This window comes from Mastigoproctus giganteus, chromosome 1 (genome assembly GCF_048544385.1).
Source record: "Mastigoproctus giganteus isolate SK-2022 chromosome 1, ASM4854438v1, whole genome shotgun sequence".
NCBI classification, from domain to species: domain Eukaryota; kingdom Metazoa; phylum Arthropoda; class Arachnida; order Uropygi; family Thelyphonidae; genus Mastigoproctus; species Mastigoproctus giganteus.
In genome coordinates, this window is record NC_143575.1 from 265,147,113 (window position 1) to 265,164,483 (window position 17,371).

Sequence of the window (17,371 nt, forward strand, 5' to 3'; positions counted from 1 at the left end):
TTTTTATTATTTTTTTTTTTAAGCTAGACACAATGAGCTGTTTAGCATACGATGATTTATATACTTCACAGAGGCTTCTAATATTTTGGCCAGTAGTGTATAATAAGAAAGTTGTTTTGTACGTGGATGAAATATTATATTTGAGAAAATGCGAAAAGGTAGTTCATAATTATTTATGATTTTATTCAAAAAGACATTTTGGGTTAAACAAATCATTGGGGGTTTAGGACAACAACAACAAATAGACTTTGTCAACTTCACAACATCTTTACCAGGAGAACAACCGTATATTCATGCACTTGTCAGATGTTTCTGAAAAAAAAATGTGAAAATTTATAAACTTAAAATAAGAAATAATGCATAAAGGAATAAAATTATTCATCTCCAAATAAAACATTTTCTTAATACAAAAAGAGTTGTCTGTAAAATTTGACTAATACCTGTTAATGACACCAGGTTGGGCAAATGCTTCAGCCAGAAGTGACAATGTTGACTCCTGTAATGACTACCAACCGTTGGATTGGTTGTAAAATTAAGGTACTGTTGACCAGAAGTGGTATATGCAGGCCAGTTTAAATCGACATTTTTTCCATCGGGGGAGATATTTGGATCTCTACAAAAGACATTCAGATTGTACTCATTAGATAATCAGTGATTTGTTTATTCAACTTCATTCCACTTTTGATACCATTTTCTTTTCGTATAAAACTGCAGAGATTAAAAGAAACCATAAAAACTCTGTATCCTACAAATATTTAATTTTCGGTTATCAGAACTGAAAGGGTTAAGTTGCGTATTGATGATTACAATCTACACTGTGCTGCCACTTTATTAGGTACACTCTTGCTGTGCACACAAATGGTTTGTCCATTCTGTTGCAAGTCACGTGACCACAGTTGTGGATATAAATGCAGCAGAACAACCTTACTAGTATCAGTTAAGCGTACAAACCCTGGCAAGAATGGGAAAAAGGAGTGATCTAACGCGGCATGGTAGTAGGTGCAAGACACGCTGGACAAAACATCTCTGAAACGGCAGCTATCCTGAACCTTTCGCCCATATGGTGCAATGAACAGAAAACATCCTCTTAACGGCACTCCTGTGGAAGAAAATCGCTTGTTGAGGAGAGAGGTCAGAGGAGGATGGCTAGAATTGTACACGCAAACAGACGGGCCACAATGTCGCACATCACGTCAGAATACAACCTTGGTGCGCAGAACAAAGGACCACTAGCCGCACTTTGTCGCGAATGGGCTACAACAGCCGACGGCCACATCACGTACCTTGGTTATCAATGAAGAACAAGAGAGCACGCCTCCTGTGGGCACAGCAACACCAGCACTGGACTATCGAGGATTGGAAAACAATTGTTTGTTCTGAGGAGTCGAATTTCCTGGTGTATCATGTTGATGGAAGGCTCAGAATTTGGCGAAAATAACATGAATCCATGGACCCGTCAAGTCTGACGACCACTGTGCAAGTTGGTGGGGGCAGTGTTATGGTGTAGGGAACGTTTTCTTGGCACACATTGGGTCCATTGATACCTATAGATTCACGTCTGAATGCCACATCGTACCTAAACATCGTTGCCGACCAAGTGCATCCGTTCATGTTGATAGTTTATTCTCAGTCAGATGGTTACTTCCAGCAGGATAATACGCCAGTGCACAAAGCCCGAATCAATACGGAATGGTTCCAGGAACATGGCAATGATTTTCTTTGCTGCAATGGCCCTCTCAGTCCGCGGATCTCAATCCTATTGAACATCTTTGGGATGCTCTGGAAAGGGCTGTTCGCTGCAGGCCTACACCTCCGTCGAATCTCAAGGAACTCGTGACACACTCATGTCTGCATGGTACTCCATTCCTGCACAACTTTTTCAGCATCTTGTTCAATCCATACCTAGACGAATTCAGGCTGTTTTGAAGGCTAAAGGAGGCTCAACACACTACTAGGTAGGTGTACCTAATCAAGTGTCAGCACAGTGTATGATTACATCGATATAGGCACGTGTGCTTCATAGGTTATAAAAACTTTGATGACCTCAAAATTCATATAATGTTTTGTTTGCAAATTATTGTAGGTGAGGCTATATTCTGAAAATCATAGAAGTGGAATTTTTTTTTTTTTTTCAAAATACAGTGTAATCTCGATATAACGCGTGTCAGGAGGTAACTTTAATACCCACATTATAAACGAAGCGCATTATAGCAGAAAAGTTTTCATCATTTTAACAGTAAACAGATGTTGTAGTTGGGTTCTTGGAACATCAGCGTATTGCTCAGTGTATTTTGTGAGTAAATTCCGTGTGTTGTGCTCTGTGGCCGATTTTCTGTTTTCCTGGACGAAAAACCAGAGTTTCCGGGAGAAAAAAAAACATGCTGCCTTAGCCTGAGACCAACTATCTCAGTAAAGTTGTGAAAAAGCCCATAAAAATTTCTCACGTCATCAACGGCACTCGAACTCAGGTCCTTTCCACCCGGCGATCCTACCAACTGTACCACCCGGCGATCCTACCACTAGGGCCAATAAACAGACTAAAAGACATAAAGTATTAAAGGTAATATCATCCCTTTACATTCTACTTAATACAATTCTTAATAGTGGTCAGATGCAATAAATAAAGATGTTCACTGTCACTCTGTTGTCACTACATCATCTGCTGAGTCACCCTTATGTTAGTCCATTGTTTTCCCACTATTAACAGAGGCTGTGATTTCTTCCTCTCAAGTAATGTAATGCGCAACTGGAGCATCTGCATCCACCTCAATCCAAGCAGCCAGATCATTTGCTCCAAGACTGCTCCAAGTATTTGCAAGCAGCTTTTGCTTCTTGTTCTGAAAATGCTGCTAATTTAAAGTTATTAGTGATCTAGTCTTTTCCAATATATTTTTTCCAGCAGTTTTCAATTGTTGGTGAGCTTATTTTCTGATCTAATCCAATATTGCATGCAACATCTTTCAGTGTTAATGTTTTCGGAAATTATAGAACTTCAATTTCTCAGTTCACAACACCAGCAAGTAGCTCACCACGATAGCAGTAGTTGTTGATTGTCTCGATTGTCGCTTGGTTTGAATAATACACCGATCCATGAGCCGAATTAGTGCAGTTGTGTTCCTTGGCAGAAACGCGACTCTGAACATCGCGTCTCATCGATGGTACAAACTCACTTTCAAACCATGAAGAAATTTATCACTCGTCATCCAAGCATTGGACTTATTTTTAGGTAGAGATTTCATGTCAAGGTAGAGATTTCATGTTGACTTGCTTAAAATCCAGAGACTTCGACTTTTATTGCACAATGGCTTTGCTATGTGATCTCCAGTTTTTTTGCACACAGTAATTCTCTTTGTTAGTTTTCATGCCCGCTTTGTTGGGTACTCTTGGGGAAAAGTTTATAGCACTGCGCTGTTTCGTCAAAATTGTTCATCTGCGAATTCGCCATCTTGAATCACAATACGTAGAAATTCAGGGAACTCTTCTGTTGCTGTAATGTCACCAAATGCAGATTCGCCTAAAAGACTAACCTGGGATATCCCATTAGAGCTTTTCATTCCTAAAACCACCCTTCAGAAGCTTTAAATGCATCATCATCTCCAGCTTAAGACACTTAAGTGCCTGTGCGTTCAAAATTATCCCATTTATCGTACTCCTTCACTACGCGTCTGTAGAAACCACTTGTACAAAAGGTCCGCATCACTATTTTCACAAAGTCTACAATGAAAACATAACACTACACTCATTTCTGGCCATTGTACAGAGTCTTGCATATCATCACAGAGAACCATGGCGAAGATGAACATTGTACAGAGTTGCCATTGTACATTGTATATTGGCCATTGTACAGAGCCTTGTATATCATCACAAACAACCATGGCAGAGATGTTTAGGGGCCGCCTTGCGTAAGACCGAACACATGTCCACAAAGCCTAGTTTTCTTTCTTTAGAGGTCTTCATCTTATTGCTAGTTCTTTGAACGCTATTTTTTTTCACAATTCTTTTTGGGGGACATAATCATACCCGCGATATATCCGAAATCGCGGTATGAAGAGGTACGTTATATCGAGGTTACACTCTATTGACTAAAGAAAGAAAGTGACTGAAGAAAATTCTAAACGTTATTAAATGTATGCCATGATTCAAATGAAAAGAACCATATTGACTACATGAATCACATCGACAATGAAATGCTCTGGAAACTCTTTAACACATTCCAGAATATCTGAAAGGAGTGAAAAAAAGCAAACACAGTTAAATTGAATTTAGATCACTTTAAATATGTTTGTGATAACTTAAAAGAAGGGGCGATCTCGGGTGAAGACTCCAGGGGCTATAGCGCCCTTCTTAAGATCAAAATGTGGATTTTTTTTACTGATAAAAGATGATTAGAGCTTTAATGATTTCTTGGAGCACTGGTTTCGCCCCCCCTTTAGAAAATACTGGGACTACCCCTACTTAAAAGAGTTTAATTATTTTAAGTAAGATTCTAATATATGATTTTATTTTCCGCCGAAAGATGGCAGCACAGATCTATTTGTTGTTGTAGGGTTTTAGGAGCATCAGTGACTAAGGCTATATTGCTCCATTGTGAGTAAATTATATGTTTCTGTGGTCGATTTTCTGTTTGCTGGATGAAATACCCGATTGTCTTTGAGAAAAACCATGCTACCCTCTCCTGAGACCGACTAACTCAGCCAAGTTATGTAAAAAGCCCATAACAATTCTCACGTCATCGACGGGACTCGAACCCAGCTCTTTTCCACACCTGATGTGGGGAAATAAACCCTTAAAACGCTATTTTTCTTTTTATTAATATACACCGATTGGCTTGAGGTGATTTCGTTGTTTCGAATCGCTTATGACACCATGTGGCATGGAGTCAATACAGTGTTGAAAATATACACTAGGAATACTGGGCAATTCACGTAACAAAACTGTTCACAATTCCTGGATCGACGTAGACAGTTGAGTGTGTGCTGATGAAAGTGCCTTTCTAGACCATCCTACAGATACTCATTGAGTTTCAGATCCGAAGAAACATACTGAGCTTCTATGGGATGGACTAAAAAGACATAGATGCTCAGTGTGTTTCAGATCCAAGAGTTGAAATGGCCAGGAAACTCTTGAAGTCTTCATGCACCTCAAATCAATTTCACACATTTGGTGTCCTCGTGGTAGTACAGTTGGTAGAATCGTCTTTCTCCTTATATTGGGTGTTAGAGAACTGAATTCGAGTCCCGTTGATGAAGAGAGGAATTTTTATGGGCCTTTTTCACAACGTGACTGCTGCGTTAGTTGGTCTCAGGCGAGAGTAGTACAGTTTTTTCTCCCGGAAACTCATGTTTTTCGTCCAGCAAACAGAAAATCGACTCTTTTAGTCTCTTATGCTTCTTAAACCTTACTACAACAAGAATCCCTGAAATGAAGTGAAATGCTTCCGCAAGTGAGATTTCCCTTATTGCTTCTGTGAGTTTTAAATTCTTGGTACCCAGCAGGAAATGGCAAAATACGAGTATTTGGTTACAAAAGTGATGTGTTTTTGCAATTACCATTATGCATAGGAACTGTCCCATCTATTTCACAAAGAGCATCCTACCCAGAGACCCTCAATGAGATATCTGTCTGCTGAAATGCGCTTGCTTATTCACTGTATTTCTGATGAGTTTTTCAACTAGCTCATTGGGTTTTGTGTTGACGTGGGAGAAATTGTTCAACTTCACATTGAGGATTTCGAATTGATGCAAGGAAGCCATTTATTAATAAAAATATTTTTTTTCTTATTATCAGTCTGTAACTGTCCCGTCTTAATTTAAATGCATGTCCTGCAGTTTGTGCAACCTGCTAAAGAAAAAAAAAAGGTCACCCTTATCACTCAATCTTTAAATACCTCGTTCCGGTCCCAACGCAGACGTCTGATATTCAGACTTTGCAACGCACATCTTCTTTCCCCTCTCTCTCTAGAGCAACCTCAATTTTTATTTACAAGCATATCAAACACTAACCTTGTTACTCTTCGCAGTAGAGGAGGCTGATATATGAACACATTTACATTGTGGCCTCCCTATCAGAGCCCCCGTCAGGGGGCCACTGATAGGGAGGCCACTATGTAGGGCATCTTCCCAAGACATGCCCCTAAACGTGTACAGAGGGTGACTCCAGGAAACGCGCTTGGCCTTGAGCCGCCTTCCCCTACTATCTCGTCTGAGTCCCAAGACACATGTACAAAGGGTGAAGAAGTGAATGAGGGTCAATATCTGTGGTGTTTAAGTAGAGAATGGTGAAACTTGTGACATCTTTAATTTTAAAAATAGGGGGAGGTGTTGATTGGCGTTTTCTTTCCCGAAAATAGACAAATTTAGTCTAAAGTAAGACAGAGGACTGATCATTTGGCACTCTTTTGTAAATGTCTGCTTTTGGTGTGGTGGTAGACAGGAGGAATTTCTGACAACTGCTTTTGTGGGGTTTATCAACAGCTGCAGTGCGATGGGTTGTGGCGTTATCATCCATAAACACGAACTCGGGGCCAATGCACCTCGGAACAGACGCGCATGGGGAAGGATACCTCGGTACAGTAGCGCCTTCAAGTATCTGGAGTTATGTACGTCCATCCAAGATAACGCCTCCCCAAACGAGAACACCTCGACAGCCATATCGATCCCTTTCAGTGATGTTTGCGGGGTGATACCGTGTGCCAACCTCTCGCCAGATTAGCTGACGTCCAGAATCGTTGCTGAGACTGAATCTACTCTCATCAGTAAAGAGTACCTTAAGTAAAGATTTTGTGGTTGTAACCTTTAGAAATAGTGTTTTGTCCTTAAGTTTTGCACACCAGTGTATTAGTATTAGCATTGGCCACATGGTGCAAGGCTTATGCTGCAACAGCCAAGAAAAAAATAAAATAAATAAAAATAATAATAAGAAGAAAATTAAAAAAATAATAATAAGAGAAAAGGAAATAGCCAACGTATGCGTTTCACTCCTCCCGCTGATCTTTGAATTTCCCCAAACCGTCAGCCTTTACCACCCAACTAGGTAAATTATTCCAGTAATTTATAACTAGCTGGCTAAAATAAATTTTCTGCAATCCAGTCTAAACTATCCAATCCAGCCCCCCCGAAACTTGAATTTATGTCCCCTAGTTCTAGTATCATTTATAATTTTGAAAATTTCGTCCTCATTCATTATGGACTAGTTTACTCAGTGGCTGAATTAGTCGGTCTCTGGTGAGGAAAGCAAGGTTTTTCTTCCTGAAACTCAGGGATTTTATCCAGCAAAGCATTCATACCGACCTTAGAATGCATGCAATTTATGAGCATAAGAATTTAGGAACAACCTCATCCATAGATGGGCGAATGAGGTTTTTCTCTTGTAACCCTAATAAGACAGTTTCATATCATATATAAATTGTATAATATTAAACTTCATTATTTTCGTCTACATTTTTATTTCCATTTGGGTGATTCTTATGAATGCCTCCCAAGATGCACCATTAATTATTGTAAAGTGTAATAATTCGGAAAACACGCAATTTACATAGTCTGTAAATTGCGTGTGTTCTGTTTCGATTTTCTTTTTTGCTGGATGAAAAACCTGATTTTCCTGGAGGAAAAACCATGCTACCTTCTTCTAAGACCGACTAACTCAGTCACGCTGTGCAAAAGGCCCATAAATAGTCCTACAGTCATTGTATGAGCTGAAATTTGTGATATGAGCGCAGAAGGGGTAAAATAAGCCGAAATTTTCAGTTAAGTTTTGCTTCGGCATGATGATCGTGCATGGATCAATAAGGCTGGATTGACGTTTGACTGGACAGCTCTGTCAACAATATGCAATTCAAACAATATTGAGCAGATTGCACACGAGATTGATTTAAAGTGTTATCTCATTCTCCATACTCACTGAGCGGTGCTGGGTGATTTTCATCTTTTCTGAGCACAGAAAGAGATATTCGTTGGATGCCTCGATACGGACATTGAATGAAATGCGAATAGTGGTGAGAAAAGAAAGTTAAGAAAAACTGAACTGAGTCGGTTTTGTTTGGATTATCACCATGTGAACTCTGGTCATGAACTGGGAGTAACTGTGTGTCCTAAGGTCTGTTTGCTTTTCTGGAAAATTCATGGGAACCCTGTACATTATTGATAAAGATTGGCTGAGTTCTGCTTGAAAAGACCTGGATCAAGTCCGATAGATTCACCTCTCAAACAGAAAAACAAAATTTAAAACAAATATGAAGTTTAAGAAAAATGAATTCTCCTTATCGAAGTCTTGTCAAAGGAAAATTGAATTAAAACTGAGAAAAACAGAATAAAAGATTAAAATTTCCCATAGGTTTAAATGAAAGACAGAAATATTAATATCAAATTTTTCAAGTAAAATAAAAAAAAAAAAAATAATAATAAATGTCTTACCCAGTTCTGACAAAGTTAGCCCAGTATCTCATCATGCGCTTACTTAATTCCTTGTCTTTACCTGTTTGGTCTCCCCAGCTTTCGTCCAATGGCATTCCGAACACGAAGAAAACATGACTTCCATGAAATGCACCTGTCCATTTTGGCCGTCCAAAACTTGGAGACCAGTGGGAAAAAACGTATTGGAAGACAACCGAACCGGACAGGGCATAATTCTTGGCATATTCGACGCAGCTGCATGTTAGATAGCAGTCACCTATTGCCTTTTCCAATGCCTTGATATTCTCTGCAGAATCTTCTACATCGATCCAGTTGGCATATTGAAACTTAATAGCCTTTTGGGCTAAATTTCCCTTATAAGGACTCAACGTTTGAATCGCCATTTCGAAGTCCTTCCGTCCAATATGCATTTCTTCCATGGACCCATTGATTATGCTAAAGTACCCTAACAGAAAAGAGGAGCCTTCTTCACTGGAGGTACCAATCATGATATCAGTTTTCTTGTAATTTTTGGTAGCTAATGATAGCCTTGGATGTTTATCGAGAAAGGATCCATCAACAACAGGAACAAAATGAACTTCAAAAGTTCTTCCATGTACAATGTCTGCAGATACAAGCTCCACGGGACTTTTCTCCTGTAGGCATCCAATTAAAGAATCCAAATTATACTCATCATTTGAGCAATTAACAACTTGAGCCAAACGGAAGCCATTCTCAATAGCTTTCTCTTGACTTTCTGAACTCCAAATAGATGTGGCAGCTCCACTCTCCATTATGGCTCGCTGAAATAGATGTCGACTCAAAGGAGATGAGAGGTGAAAAGAGACAGATGCAGCCCCTGCACTGAACCCAACCAAAGTGATATTTTCCGGATCACCCCCAAAAGAGTGGATATTATCCCGTACCCACTCCATTGCCGTCATCTGATCCAAGAGACCCATATTTCCTGGTGCATCTTCCCGTCCAAAATAAAGAAATCCCAAGGGTCCCAATCGATAGTTCATAGACACAAAAATGATGTTTTCCTCACTGACAAAAATCATTGGATAATAACGTGACTCCAAAGAATATCCTCTTCTGAAGCCACCTCCATGGATAAAAACCATCACGGCTGCTTTCTCTGGTCGTGGGTGTGGTAGAAAGATATTCAATTTGAGGCAATCTTCACTCATAACGTGAGAATCCAAATATCTCTGAAAACAAGTCTTTGGAGGCTGCATAGCATTAAAAGTTCCTTCCCAAGGGGTTATAGGTTGGGGTGCACGAAATCTATAATTTCCTACAGGGGGTTCAGCATAAGGGATCCCAAGGAATGCTTCCACCAACTTGGATGTTGCAACAGGAACAACAAATCCTCTGACGAGCCCAGTTTTTGTAGACACTATTTCACCTGGGGTTGCATTCGCAAAACTGTTTAAAGGTACTCCAAAGCAGGTAAGCATTGATATGAAGGTTATTAACAGCTTCAACCATAAGCCAACTTTTGAAAAATCACTATCAGAAGACATCGTTTGTACTGTATTCGCTGTCCTTCAATCCATTAGTTAACGAAACACCTAAAATGAAAATTAAAAAACATAAAAAAATCCTTCAATTATTATCGATATTAAATTATACACTACTAGACAAAAGCACTGTAAACAATTATGATATTATAACTGTTGTAAATGGAAGACTCAGCAGGAAAACTTATTACAGGCCTGATGTAGCCGAGTGGTCAGGGGCGTAAGTACAGTAGCACGCGCTGTTTGAATGGACCGGGGTTCAAGCCCATGAACTAAATACGATTAACGTTTGTATCGATGATTTATTGTAAACTCCACTGACCTGCTGGTTGTGCCAGAGTAAGAACAAGAATCCATTTTACTTCTTGAATAGAAGTAACTTTATGAGTCTCATTAGGTACCTAATGGTAACAAATACTTAATAAGAAAAATTTAATTCGATATCATGTTTTCAGCGCATGCTTCTTTGGTCCCTGAAAAGCTTTCAAAATCAGTAATAGCCTCCACTAACCCCAACACTTCCCCGAAATCTATTAATATAAATGAAAATATTGCTCATGTTTCACCCTACCAAATTTTCAACATACATTCCTTTGGCCCGCTTGATGGTTCTAAGTTCAGTTCCAATTTCATAACATTCTCTCCCTAGTTCCCCCCCCCCCCCCCCACCAACACATACTACACAGAAATATTACTAACTTTGGAACAGGGGCTCAATTTCAACATTTCAATGCTTACTTAGAACATTTTAGGACTCTTTGTAACAATTTTAATCTATATATTAATTACTACACTTACCACATCTAGGTATTCAATATCTGTTCCACATGATCGATGTTGGTGAAAAAAATTGCTCAGGCGATATAATCTTCCATGTTCTTACTCTCCGGAAACTAATATAAAGTTACTGACACTGATCGAGATACGATCACAGAAATAAATCTTGGCCAATGGCGAGTACTGATTTGTTTACGATTTTTTTGGTTCATACGAAAGGAGATAAGAGAATTTAAACAGCAGTAACTAGGTGAATGGAAAAACTCCACTTAAATAAACTGCCTACTAAAAATATAAGTTGATCGAACATTAACTCCTGCTAAAATCGATTAGTAATCCAATCAGTAAATATTTATTAAGCAATTTCATTACATTATTACATATCGATGTTTTTCAATTTAATTAAAAGAGAGTTTACCTGAATTAATTCGCTGTGACTTCAATTTGTAGAAAATTATTTAATATTATTATTTGTTATTTTAACTTCTTTTCTACTCATGAAAATGTCGCGATATAAATTGCCTTTTCTACGTCTGCAACTTTAAAGATGCAAATATCAAACGAGAAGACATTACGCCACCTAGAGTATTAGACAACTTTAAACGGTAACTAAAACCAATTTTATTATAAATTAAAATATAAATTATAATATTATTTAATATTAATAATAATTTATAAGCCACATACGCATTATTTATTAGACATTTTCGCTTTATTTATATTATTGTCTTGGGTGGCTTGTATGATTATTTTTGACGATGGATGGAATCATGCTGATTTTGGTAATATTTTGTTGTGTTGGCATTTTATGATTTTTAAACTATGTATACTGCTCTTTTGAATTTTTATGAATTGACAGGCTTTTAGCGACTTTAGTTTTAATCCAATATCTCTGTAATCCTAAATACTTGTATTTACAATATGGCTGCTTGAATTCCATTATGTATTGATATTTATAATTTATTACATTTTTGCAGTACAGTGTATGTGGTAATCCATCCGGTTAACTTGTGTACATAATGTCATTATGGTTAGGTGATTCATCTTTGATATATAACCTCTTGAATAAATAAATAAACGGCAATAATTATTAATATACTTAGCAAAGAGTATTAATTATACCCTTTCATAATAATTTGCCGGTTAGACTCCATGAGCACACTACATGATCAGAGTACACTACATGGTTATACTCCATGATCAGAGGAGTTCACAATATAGAGAGAATGCAAGAACATTACCGTTTTATTATTCACTCGAGCATTAGGCCACCACCATTCAAAGTGCTTGCATGTCTGTATCCTCACGTTTGGCAACTCAACTACAGCAACCAAAATAGATGTGATTACAACTGCTTTTTAAACACGTCAACCTGATCTATCATATCAGCACTCTGTTCTTATTCTCGTATTAAGCGCATCAAATGAACTGATTTTAATTAATCTACTTTGTCTAATATTCTGTATATATACTAATTCCATTATTAGTACTATTAACTTCACATATATCAGGATTAACACAATATTTGATTCCGGTAATCGAATTTAATCTTCTTCTGACGACTTCTTCGTAGTGCTCTTGTTTAATATCATCTAGTATAGTATAGTACAAGGGCAAATTGTCAAGAATTCTAAACGTTTTATTTTTAAAAGTTAGCGAGATACAAAAAACATAGTTATTAAGAGACTTGCAGTCTATTTGTCAATACAATTGCCATGATCATTCAAGCATTTATTTTAACATTTGACCAGCTTTTCAAAATCCTGTTGCAGAAATCTCTCATCACACTGGAAATCCTTCCGAGACCACGGTTTGATTTAAAAACATAGCACTAAAACTTCCCCCGTCTTTATGGGATGCGAACCTAAACCTTTTCTACGTAGTGTAGAATTCAGATTTTTTTCACATAGTGATGCTACTTGCACTGTCTTTGTATTTAAATTCCAGTAGTTAAATTTCTTAGTTTCATTGATATATTTACGATTCGACTGAAACTAGAAACAGATAAGCTTCTGTTAATTTATAGGGATGGTATTAAATTGCTATGTAACTGAACTATCTCTAGGATTCAAAAGACCCTCATGGCTTCCTCCAATATTGTTTACGGACTTACAGAGCTTTATTATGGCATTTCCACAACAAACTATGGAGAAGTTTTTTAATAACAAATAAAAAGTCAAAATCATCTAATTCTTCATAATTTTTATGAGAAGGTGGTCAAAAAGTTCTAGGAATGGAGCATAAAAGACATAGGTAAAAAATTTAATATATATATTTTTGTTTATTTTTCAATATCTTCACCAGAATTTCAATATTCTTATTGTATTTAATCTGCAATTAAATCTTTAATTCTTCACTTTGGGAAACCAACCTTCCACATCTACTTTTCACTGGTTACCTTTAAAATGTGTTCCACGAAGGTCGAACTTGACGTTTCTAAATAGATAATAGACATTTAGAGTCAGATCTGAACTCTACGGAGGGGGGAAATGATTTAATTTAATTTTTCAAATCCATTTCATGAATTTTAGCTTTGCGATCCCTTGTGTTTCCATTGCCTGCTTCCTAATTTGGATTCAGGATCATAAAAATGTAGCCAAGTTACATATCCATCACCAAAAGGGATAAAAATCGATCTGGATTAGCAAGAATTAATTTTAAATTCTCTTTCGATGGCTTCACTCTTTGATGTTTGTCATGGATGGAAATGTCTTCGGGAACCCACCTTGCATTTGGGCATTCCCAAATGCTCATGTGCCATTGTTAAAATGCTTTTAGAGAAAATATTAAGTAACTTTTAAAGTTCAGACACTTTAATTCTTCTGTTTTCTAATTTTTTTTTTATCAGCAATGACAATTGGTTCAGATGGCCCACCATACATTGGATCATTCTCAACTGACGCCGTCCAATTTTGACCGATTCCGACCATCTTACAATAGTAGCATAACTGAATGATATCTCCCCAAACACTCTAGTCATCCTGTCTTTGATTTTTTGTATCATTTCTGCCCTCTTTGGTGAAAAAATTGATTACTGAAAGATGCTCGATTTGCTGGATATTCATTCTTCTTCCACTTACCAATATATAAAAAATATTAATTTTAGAAAATGCATAAAATATGAACATTCAATTAAGCAATAAAAATAATCTGTTCTATAATTTATTAATACGTTTCATATGCCCTGCTCCCAGCACTTTTTGACCATCTCTCGTATTTGGACCATCAATAAGAAAATAGACAAAGGTTACCGATTACTGGCTTCGCTGTATCACATAGCCTTGTTCTCTGATATATAATCATTACAGCCAACTTTGTAAACATACGGTTGTAATCCGAGGTCAAGTAACCCCTGATGGAAGGGAGATATCATTTGCAGTTGAACATGGTAAACGGTTGTATCGGTTCTCACGTCTCTATACAGTGAAGAAAAGTTGAAGAAATACTCACAGAGGAATAGGACTGAGAACTTAATTTGGTGAGTTTTGTGAAGAAATTAATCATGTTTACATTCTGCTTCTTCTGCAGATTGAAATTAAGTTTTAATTTATTTTTATTATTGAAATAAACAAATATCAATATTTATTTTCATTAGTTAGTTATAATTAAGACAAATAATAAACTTTTAACCTAAAGAATAAAATTATTCCAACAACGTTGAAAATAATGGGAACTCATTAAAAGCTATTTATGTACACAAAATAATTAATAAAATATAAGGCATATAACAAAATTAATTAATTAAATATAAATAATTTATTTAATTATCTTTTGTTTTATTTCAGTAATGTTGTAGAAGCATTGAAATGATTAAACTAACATTATAATTAAACAGTAAAGTTTCTCTTTTTAGAAACCATACATTTCATCTAACAGTTTTTTTTTTCTTTTTTTACAGAGGGCACTACCTGTTTGCCTCCATAGTAACTATAACAATCAGTGAAAACTGCTTCATTATGATTTTCAGAATTTCCATCCTTATAACCCTTGCCAGCTTCCTCTGGTACAGTGTCAAAACACAGCCAACATTAGATGATCTGGTGGTTTACACCAAAAACGGACCTGTTAAAGGTAAAAATGTCCTTCTGCCAAATGGAAAATCTGTGGAAATCTTCTTTGGTATACCATACGCCAAGCCACCTGTAGGTAAGAACCGCTTCCGTCCACCAGAGCCTGCTGAACCATGGAGTTATATGTTGGATGCAACTAAAATGCCAGTTGCGTGTATTCAATCAAGGATGGTAAAGAGCGATAATACTCTTATTCAAAAGTTGAATAATATTTTTACTCCCAAGAACATTAACGAGGACTGTCTGAAATTAAACATATGGATTCCGAACCCTCGTCCCCAAAAGGCGGCAGTTTTGATCTGGATTTATGGCGGCGCATTCGTTAAAGGATCATCTGATATGGTTTTCAACGACCCGAAGTACTTAGTTTCGGAAGAAGAGGTTATTGTTGTCACGATGAACTACAGAGTTGCATCTCTAGGATTTCTTTATTTCGGACGTCCTGATGCTCCAGGAAATGTAGGATTACTCGACCAGACTTTGGCTATTCGCTGGGTTAAGGAAAATATCGCTTATTTCGGAGGTGATCCCTATTGTATAACTTTGTTTGGTCCAAGTGCAGGTAGTGCAAGTACTACTTTTCATTTGTTGTCGCCTCTGAGCGAAAATCTGTTCAATCGAGCCATCATACAGAGTGGAACTGCAACATCTCCGTTGGCTATAAGGAATAGGTCAAAAGCCATTGAACAGAGTCTACGGCTAGCGAAATTAGTCAACTGTCCTTATGATAAGAACGAACTTGATAATGTATTGGACTGTCTACTCAAGAAAGATGCGATAGACTTAGTGGAACAAGAGAAAAACCTACACGGAGTTATTGACTACTCCTTCATTCCTGTTGTGGACGGAGTTTTTATTGAGGACGATCCTGAAATATTACTGCAGACTGAACGGTTCAAGAACGCTAGTATTCTTCTTGGAACTACCTTAAATGAAGGTACTTTATTTTTGTTAAAACACCGCCCTGATATCTTTAAATTTGTTGACGAGCTGAACATTACTTATAACCAATTCCTCTCAGCCATGAGAACATTCTATCCATCAGATAATGAGTTAGTTAAACAGGCACTTATTGAAGAATACAGTGACTGGAAAGGATCAGATTACATTGGTAGCATCGATAAATTAATAAGCGATCGTCAGTTTGTGTGTCCCACTAACCAATTTGCTCGAAGCTTTGCCAAGCAAAATAACGATGTCTATCTCTACAGCTTTCAGTACAGTGGATCTTCTTTTTTAAAAGTATTTCCTTTAAAATGGATAGGAGTTTGTCATGGCATGGAAATTAGTTATGTTATGGGGTTGTATCTGAACCCTTTGGTAAAAGCAGATCCCCAGGAAGTTCAACTGTCCCGTCGTATTATGAGATTTTGGGCGAATTTTGCAAGGACCGGGTAAAATTAGTTTTCATAAATTTTTATTTAATTAGAATTTTATTAATTACTGTACTGATTTATCAAGAAAATAATTATAACTTATTATGAATTATAACCATATAACGATGATCAAATATACATATCTTTTTATTCTAAAAAAATATTTAAATTTTGTGGTTACCGAACAGGAGCTCAGAGACACGTAGTGTATTATATCTAAAAGTAGCCCATATTAAGGCCACAAGACAGAACCGTCTCGTCCACCCATGTGTATTATGTCAGTAAATTGTATGTATCCTCTGGTCAATTTGCCTGTTTTGCTGGGAGAAAAAATAAAATAATATTAGCTAAGATCAGTGGTAAGATCTTCCTACCACGGTAAGAAAGACATTAGAAAAACAAAATAAAATTAGCATGTATCGTGTTGTCAAGCGCCAAAGTATAGAAGTACACACGGTTGAAGATCTGATCTGGTGTTCCTGTCCCTAAAAACGGGATAGGAATGCCTGACGTACTGAATTTTAATAACTGGGAGCTAAATGATTTTGTGATAACTGAGAAGAAAGCCGAAGATAAATGTTTGAAGCTAAAAGAAAATAAGGCACCTGAGGACGACAGGATCTATACAATTATATTAAAAGAAGCAGCAAAAGAGGTAAGCAAATCTTCAGCCATAATGATGAGAGTACTCTTGGATTAAGAGGTGGTTCCTGTGGGTTGGAGATATGCAACTGTCTCTACAATTCACGAGAGGAATTCAAAGGGTGAAGTGAATATTTACAGACATAAGCTTGACATTTGATCCAGCAAAAATAATGGAATCACTGGCTAAGGAAGCAACGCATAACTTCTAAACAGGAATCCAGTTATACGGGTGTCACAGCATGGATTTGTTAAGGAAGGATCTTGTCTGACCAATGTGGATACTGTGATGTAGTAACAAATGAACTTGATGAAAATAATATTGACATCATACACTAATATTTCAGAAAAGCTTTTGACACTATTGCACATAAAAGACTGCTGTACAAATTGGTGCATTGTGGCATTAGGGGCAAGTTACTGGATAAAGGGGTGGTTGAGTGGGAGAAGACAGAGTTTTTATCAATGGATACTATTGTTCTTAAACAAATGTTATTAGTGAATTCTTCAAGGGTCCAATACTAGGCCCATTATTGTTTTCCATATTTATTAATGATATTGATAAAGTCATATTAAGCTTAATATCTAAG

At 37.0% G+C, this 17,371-nt stretch overlaps 1 pseudogene across 1 annotated transcript; it reads right to left on the reverse strand.

Annotated features, from left to right (window-relative positions):
- Positions 1-268: 268 nt before the first annotated feature.
- LOC150091904 (acetylcholinesterase pseudogene) lies at positions 269-10,828 on the reverse strand (annotated as a pseudogene). Its single transcript, XR_016546756.1, has 4 exons — positions 10,715-10,828; positions 8,412-9,967; positions 441-613; positions 269-312 (listed from the first exon to the last, which is right to left on the reverse strand). The product of XR_016546756.1 is annotated as an acetylcholinesterase pseudogene (transcript).
- Positions 10,829-17,371: the final 6,543 nt, after the last annotated feature.